Source organism: Anomaloglossus baeobatrachus, chromosome 3 (genome assembly GCF_048569485.1).
Source record: "Anomaloglossus baeobatrachus isolate aAnoBae1 chromosome 3, aAnoBae1.hap1, whole genome shotgun sequence".
Classification (NCBI taxonomy): domain Eukaryota; kingdom Metazoa; phylum Chordata; class Amphibia; order Anura; family Aromobatidae; genus Anomaloglossus; species Anomaloglossus baeobatrachus.
In genome coordinates this window covers 447,783,545-447,790,747 of record NC_134355.1, presented here as the reverse complement: position 1 = coordinate 447,790,747, position 7,203 = coordinate 447,783,545, and positions in this window count along the sequence as shown.

Genomic DNA, 7,203 nt, shown 5'->3' with positions numbered 1-7,203 from the left:
TAACTAGGAGAGCAGGGAGCCAACGCTAAGCATTGTGCGCTGCTCCCTGCTCTGTGCACATGTAGCTGCAGCACACATCGGGTTAATTAACCAGATGTGTGCTGTAACTAGGAGAGCAAGGAGCCAGCGCTCAGTGTGCGCTGCTCCCTGCTCTGTGCACATGTAGCTGCAGCACACATCGGGTTAATTAACCCGATGTGTGCTGTAACTAGGAGAGCAAGGAGCCAGCGCTCAGTGTGCGCTGCTCCCTGCTCTGTGCACATTTAGCTGCAGCACACATCAGGTAATTAACCCGATGTGTGCTGTACTAGGAGAGCAGGGAGCAGCGCTCAGTATGCGCTGCTCCCTGCTCTCTGCACGTGTAGCTGCGTGCGCTGGTAACCAAGGTAAATATCGGGTTGGTTTCCCGATATTTACCTTAGTTACCAAGCGCAGCATCTTCCACGCGGCGCTGGGGGCTGGTCACTGGTTGCTGGTGAGCTCACCAGCAACTCGTGTAGCCACGCTTCAGCGATCCCTGCCAGGTCAGGTTGCTGGTGGGATCGCTGGAGCGTCGCAGTGTGACATCTCACCAGCAACCTCCTAGCAACTTACCAGCGATCCCTATCGTTGTTGGGATCGCTGGTAAGTTGCTTAGTGTGACTGGACCTTTAGTCTTCATTTCGGGATACAGCGCATGCTCCCACACTTAGTGTGAAAAGCCTCTTTGCACAGGTACTTGCATTCCGTGCCGGGTCTAAGTCCTGTTTTGTGCCGAGACACCATGCTAAAGCTGATAGTCTTTTTTCAGAGACTCTATTTCATGCAACTGACCTTGCTCAGGCACTTACTGCATCAGAAACTAGGTCCGGTAATGAACTCTTTGGCCCTGCCCCTGATGTGGGGGGGCCCATATAGACCACAGGGCATCAGGTGTCCTGACGATGTGGCCAGGCCACTCCCAAATGGCTTGCAGAGGCCCGCCTCTATGACTTGTCACTTCATTATTGATGGTCAGACGATGACTGGTGAGGTGTTTGTGTCGTGGCAGCCATGAGGTCATTATTGAAGTTGCGGTTCCAAATAGGACGCTAGTTATACCACTCATGACGTGTCACTCTGCTTTTGTCTCCAGGAGGTGCATTGTGGTCCACCCTGGTTTGGGGCGGACCCAGGTTATAAAACGGGCTGGAGCCAACAAGGAGGTGCACAGTCTTCTATTATGCTCCGAAAGAGCACACCTCCATGTGTTGAACCCATTGCGGCTTTAGGCCAGAGGTAGGCAGGGATAGGGCGTCGATGCAGGCCGCCACCACAGTTGGTAACAGAGAACGGTTAAGACCAGCTCCTGTCCTACAAGTCCTGCTTGTGCAGCCCAGTGGCATTAACAGGCCTTCTGCTGCTGATGCGCCTGCTGTCCACAGGTGTGGCCCCAATGCACACGGTCAGCGTACTCAATGGCCCCTGTGATGTTAACAGGGAGTTCCTGGGCTGGGTGGGCGTGTGGACCCTGTGACGCTAACAGGGCTCCCAGTCTCAAGATCCGAGTGGCGTCTAACTCGGTTCAGGCAACTATTAGTTTCATAGCCACACAGATCTGTATCCTTCACCTAACCTTCCATTTGCCAACCTCTCCTTTTCCATCTGGGAGCACGGTGGACATTGACTGCTGATGGGGATATATACCTTTCTCTTTCTTTTCTTATTAATTTTCATTATATACCGGTAACATAGTATATACCACCTTATCCAAATCTGCCAGTCCCACCGTAACAGATGGCGTTTCTTCATCAAATGTTACTTTTGCTTAACCACCAAACCCACGGACAAAAACTTTTTTCCCCTTTCCAACACACCTGTTCCCCTTTCCACCAGCATTTGTCCTTTTTCAACTCATTTGGTATATGACCAAAAGTGCAACTCTGCAGGGACACCATACTCAATGCCATCTCAGCCCAGCAGCCAGCCCTCGGTCCCTCAGATGTGGACAAGTAAAAGCCCATTTCCTCCTTTCCATGACAAAGCGTTGAGATTCACTCTGTGCAGCACTGGTGTTTACTGGAAAAGCAGATCTAAGAATCCGTACCACCTTCTGCAGATACTCCTGTATACGTGCGTCCCTTTCTATGGCTGGAATTATTTTGCCAAATTTTGTCTTGTACCGGGGATCTAACAGTGTGGCAACCCAGTAGTTAGCATTACTTCGAATTCGTACAATCCGAGGGTCATGTTGTAGGTAGTTGTTACGACCGGGTGGTGGAAGCACTGGACCGTACACCGATTTCCCCTGAGGAGGCAGCCAGGCCGGTCACCCCGCCAGAGGGTCCTGATGCACGGCAGCCGAAGCACTATAGGTAGCTGGACAGTCCGTGGAGGAGCAGGAAAGGTGGATGGCGCTGAGCACACGAAGTTCACGACGGTAGCCCGGGTGACGAAGCTCAGGGTCCGAGGCCGGGTTGTAGGGTCAGGCGGGATCCGGAACCTGCTGAGCGATGGAACGGGTCACCGAACGGAGCCAGGGACTGGAGACTGGCGGAGCTGCAGAGGTGGTGGGACATCCGCCGAAGTCACCGTCAGGGTCCAGGGATGGACTTGGTTCGGAGCGGCTGGCGTGGCAGGACAGGCTCTACGAGACAGCACAGGGTTAATACAAGGCAAAGCACAGGGCAAAGCAATACGGGGACCTGAACACTAGCTTGCTAAACACGTAGAACAGGCCCCGCCCACCAGGAAAGTGAATCTTAATATACCCTGTACCTGTCTATGCAATTTCCTGTTTCTAGGTGCTGGCCCTTTAAGAAAGGGTCAATGACCGCGCGCGCGCCCTAATGCGCATGCGCGAGGCCCGAGTACCAGAAGCCAGTCCAGGGAGCGGTGCAGAGGAAGCAGGGTGCCCGGCTGGGAGTCCCACGTCGCAGAGGAGCGCCGGGAGCGGGGAGCTGGACGCATGGAGGCCGCAGGCGGGGAAGAGGAGGCCGGGACCGGAGTGGTGAGCAGGGGACGCCGCCGGGGAGCGGGGAGCGGGCCACGGGGACCGGAGAGCGGGACCAGGGGACCGGGAAGCGTGACAGTACCCCCTCCCCCACGTCCCCCTCCCCGCAAGCGGGACAGGAAGGCACGAATCAGAGAAGTGCCAACATTCTCCTGGGGCTCCCAGGACCGATCCTCGGGACCATAACCCGCCCAGTCTACCAGGAAGTATTGCCGACCTCGCACGGTCTTCATGGCCACGATATCCCTTACCGCATATATGTCATCGTCAGCAATAGGAGGGGGAGCAGTACCGACCTCAGCGGAGGAGGGACCAAGGACAACAGGCTTGAGTAAGGAGACATGGAAGGAGTTGGGTATCCGCATCGTGGCCGGGAGCTGCAGCTTGTAGGAGACTGCATTGATCTTGCTGATGATCTTAAATGGCCCGATGTAGCGAGGACCCAACTTGTACGAGGGTAACTTCAATCGGACATATCTGGATGCAAGCCAGACCAGATCACCTGGGGAGAAACACGGGGGATCCAGGCGCCTCTTGTCCGCATGTCTCTTCATCCGCAATGAAGCACGTTCTAGGGACGACTTGACAGAGTTCCATATAGCTGAAAAGTCCCGAACCAGAGCATCTGCTGCGGGGACGTCGGAAGCCGAGGATACTGGCAACGGGACAGAAGGCTGCAGTCCGTAAACGATCTGAAAGGGAGAGCTGGAGGTGGACTCACTGATGTGCTGGTTATGGGAGAATTCAGCCCAAGGTAGGAGCGTGGACCAATCGTCATGATGGATGTTGACGTAGTGGCGCAGGAAGGAGGTCAGGATCTGATTGACCCGTTCCACTTGGCCATTCGACTGAGGATGTTAGGCCGAGGAAAAGTCCAAGGACACTCCCAGATGTTTGCAGAGAGCCCTCCAGAAGCGCGAGGTAAACTGAGTTCCTCTGTCAGACACAATGTGTGCGGGGAAGCCATGCAATCGGAATATGTGCTGTATGAAGGAGTCAGCTAGCTCCTGGGCAGAGGGCAGCCCGGCCATGGGAACGAAGTGAGCCATCTTTGAAAAACGGTCCACCACAACCCATATGACCGTGTGTCCGGAGGATAAGGGTAAGTCCGTAATGAAGACCATTGCGATATGTTGCCACGGAACGGAAGGAATGGGCAAAGGCAGAAGACGTCCATAGGGTAGGTGCTTGGGTGTCTTGTTCCGGGCACAGGATGGACAGGCTGAGACGAAGGTTGCGACGTATTTACGGAGGGACGGCCACCAGTAGTGACGGACAATCGTACTCCAAGTCTTCTTCTGACCAGCATGGCCGGCGATCTTGGAAGCATGGCCCCAGTGCAGGACTCTCTGTCTGTCAGTATCTGAGACATAGGTTTTCCCAGGGGGTATCTGAGTTAGAGCGACAGGAGTCACCGGAATGACTTTACTGGGGTTGATGATGGGCTGGTATGTCTCCTCCTCCAACTCCACGGGCACGAAGGATCTGGACAGAGCGTCTGCCTGCACGTTCTTATCCGCAGGCCGAAAATGGAGTTGGAAATCAAATCGAGCAAAAAACAACGACCAGCGGGCTTGTCGTGGGTTCAGTCTTTGGGCAGACCGCAGGTACTCCAGATTCTTGTGGTCCGTGTATATGATTACAGGGTATACAGCTCCCTCCAAGAGGTAGCGCCATTCCTCCAAGGCCAGCTTCACGGCCAGTAGCTCCCGATCCCCAATGGTGTAGTTGCGTTCGGGTGCCGAGAAGCTCTTGGAGAAGAATCCACAAGTGACCATCTTTCCGGAGGGGGAGTTCTGCATCAACACTGCCCCGGCTCCTGAGGAGGAGGCATCCACCTTAAGGTGAACTGTCGGTTCAATTCAGGGCGATGGAGAACCGGGGAAGAAGCAAACGCCTGTTTCACGGAGCAGAACGCGGCATCGGCCGCCGGGGGCTAGTCCTTAGGATTAGCTCCTTTCTTAGTCAAGGCAGAGAGAGGTGCAGTCAAGGCAGAGAAATGCGGGATGAATTGACGGTAGTAGTTCGCAAAGCCGAGAAAGCGTTGGATAGCCTTCAGTCCAGAAGGAGGAGGCCAGTTGATGATGGCAGACACTTTCTCTGGGTCCATCTGCAGGCCAGTGTCCGAGATTACATAACCCAGGAAGGGAAGAGACGACTTTTCAAAGATGCATTTCTCATACTTGGCGTACAGACGATTCTCTCTAAGCCTCTGGAGAACTAGCTGCACGTTCTCTCGGTGGGTTTGTAGATCCGGAGAGAAGACCAGGATGTCGTCCAGATACACCACGACACAGACATAGAGGAGATCTCTGAACACGTCGTTCACCAGTTCTTGGAAGACTGCCGGAGCATTACACAGACCAAAGGGCATGACACAATACTCGTAGTGCCCATCCCGAGTGTTGAATGCGGTTTTCCATTCGTCTCCAGAGTGAATGCCAACCAGGTTATAGGCCCCACGGAGGTCCAACTTGGTGAATACACGGGCTCCTCGGAGCCGATCAAATAGTTCAGGGATAAGCGGCAGAGGGTATTTGTTTTTTACGGTGATCTGGTTTAATCCCCGGTAGTCAATGCAAGGGCGCAGATCACCTTCCTTCTTCTTGACGAAGAAAAACCCTGCTCCGGCAGGGGACGAGGACCTCCGAATGAACCCCTTAGCCAGGCTCTCGGTGATATAGGCAGACATAGCTCGTGTTTCAGCAGGGGACAAGGGGTATATCCGTCCTCGAGGAGGCGTAGTTCCTGGCAGTAACTCGATGGCACAGTCATAGGGACGATGAGGCGGTAGTACCTCTGACTCCTTTTTATCAAACACGTCCATGAAGGACTAGTAGGCAGAAGGCAGTCCTGGTAGAGACTCTGGAACCGGAGGGCGTCGGACGGGCTGGATGGATTTCAGACATCTCTCGTGACACGAGGAGCCCCATCGGGTGATTTCACCTGTACTCCAGCTGACCGATGGTTCGTGTGTCCGTAACCATGGGAGTCCCAGCAGGATCTGATGAGACATGCGCGGGAGGACGTAGAAGGTGATCTTCTCGGTGTGCAGAGCACCGATCCGTACTTCCACAGGCTTGGTGATCAGTGAGACGGTGTCAGAGAGGGGTTTCCCATCAACAGAGGCGATCACCAGCGGTTTCTCTAGTGGGAGGACAGGCACCTGGTACTTATCCACTGTGGCCTGCTGGATGAAGTTGCCTGCTGCTCCGGAATCGAGATACGCCTCTGCCGTGAACCGGGTCTCTTCTGTAGTGATTTGAATAGTCCAGGTAACGGAGTCTGAGAGAGTCCCAGCACCTAGGGTGGCCTCTCCTACCAAGCCTAGGCTTTGGAGTTTCCCGGCTTCTCGGGACAAGAGCGTAGCAGGTGTGTGCCATCACCGCAGTAGAAGCAGAGACCCTTTGCTAGTCGTTCTGCTCGGCGTTGCTCCGACTGCCTCAGGCGGTCAATCTGCATGGGCTCGGAGGTAGACGCGCCAGGTGACGCCAACTGGGGAGCGATGGACTTCTGTGGTGGGGAGGAGTGCCGTATCGGACGCCTCTCGCGGGACACTTCTTTGGATCGTTCCTGAAAGCGAAGATCCACTCGAGTCGCTAGGGCAATCAGGGCATCCAGGGTGGACGGCACGTCACGACCAGCCAGCTCATCTTTAATACGACCCGAGAGTCCCTCCCAGAAGGCGGCGGTTAGGGCCTCATTGTTCCACCCGAGTTCCGAAGCCAAGGTGCGAAAACGAATGGCATATTGGCCCACCGTCAGAGTCCCCTGACGTAGCCGGAGGAGGGATGAGGCAGACGCGGAGACACGTCCGGGCTCGTCAAAGGTGCCATGAAATGCCTGCAGGAATTCCTGGATGTTGGTGGTTACCGGATCCTCCTTCTCCCACAAGGCGTTCATCCAGGCCAGTGCCTCTCCCTCTAGATGGGACATCATGAACGCGACCTTGGCTTGGTCAGAGGCAAAAAGGTGCGGCAGCAGCTTGAAATGGAGAGAGCATTGATTGATGAATCCACTGCAGGTCTTGGGATTTCCGGCGTACCGGGGTGGTGAGGCCAAACGAAGTTTGGAAGCATCCGAGGAGGCTGCCACGGGAGCTGTGGCCGTGGATTGTACAGTGGAAACCTGAGATGCCAAGGATGTGGCCGTCGCTTGTAGCGTGTTCAGGCGGGTATCCACAGAAGACATGAAGGTCAGCATGCGGGTCTGGGTCTCGCGCTGGCGTACGA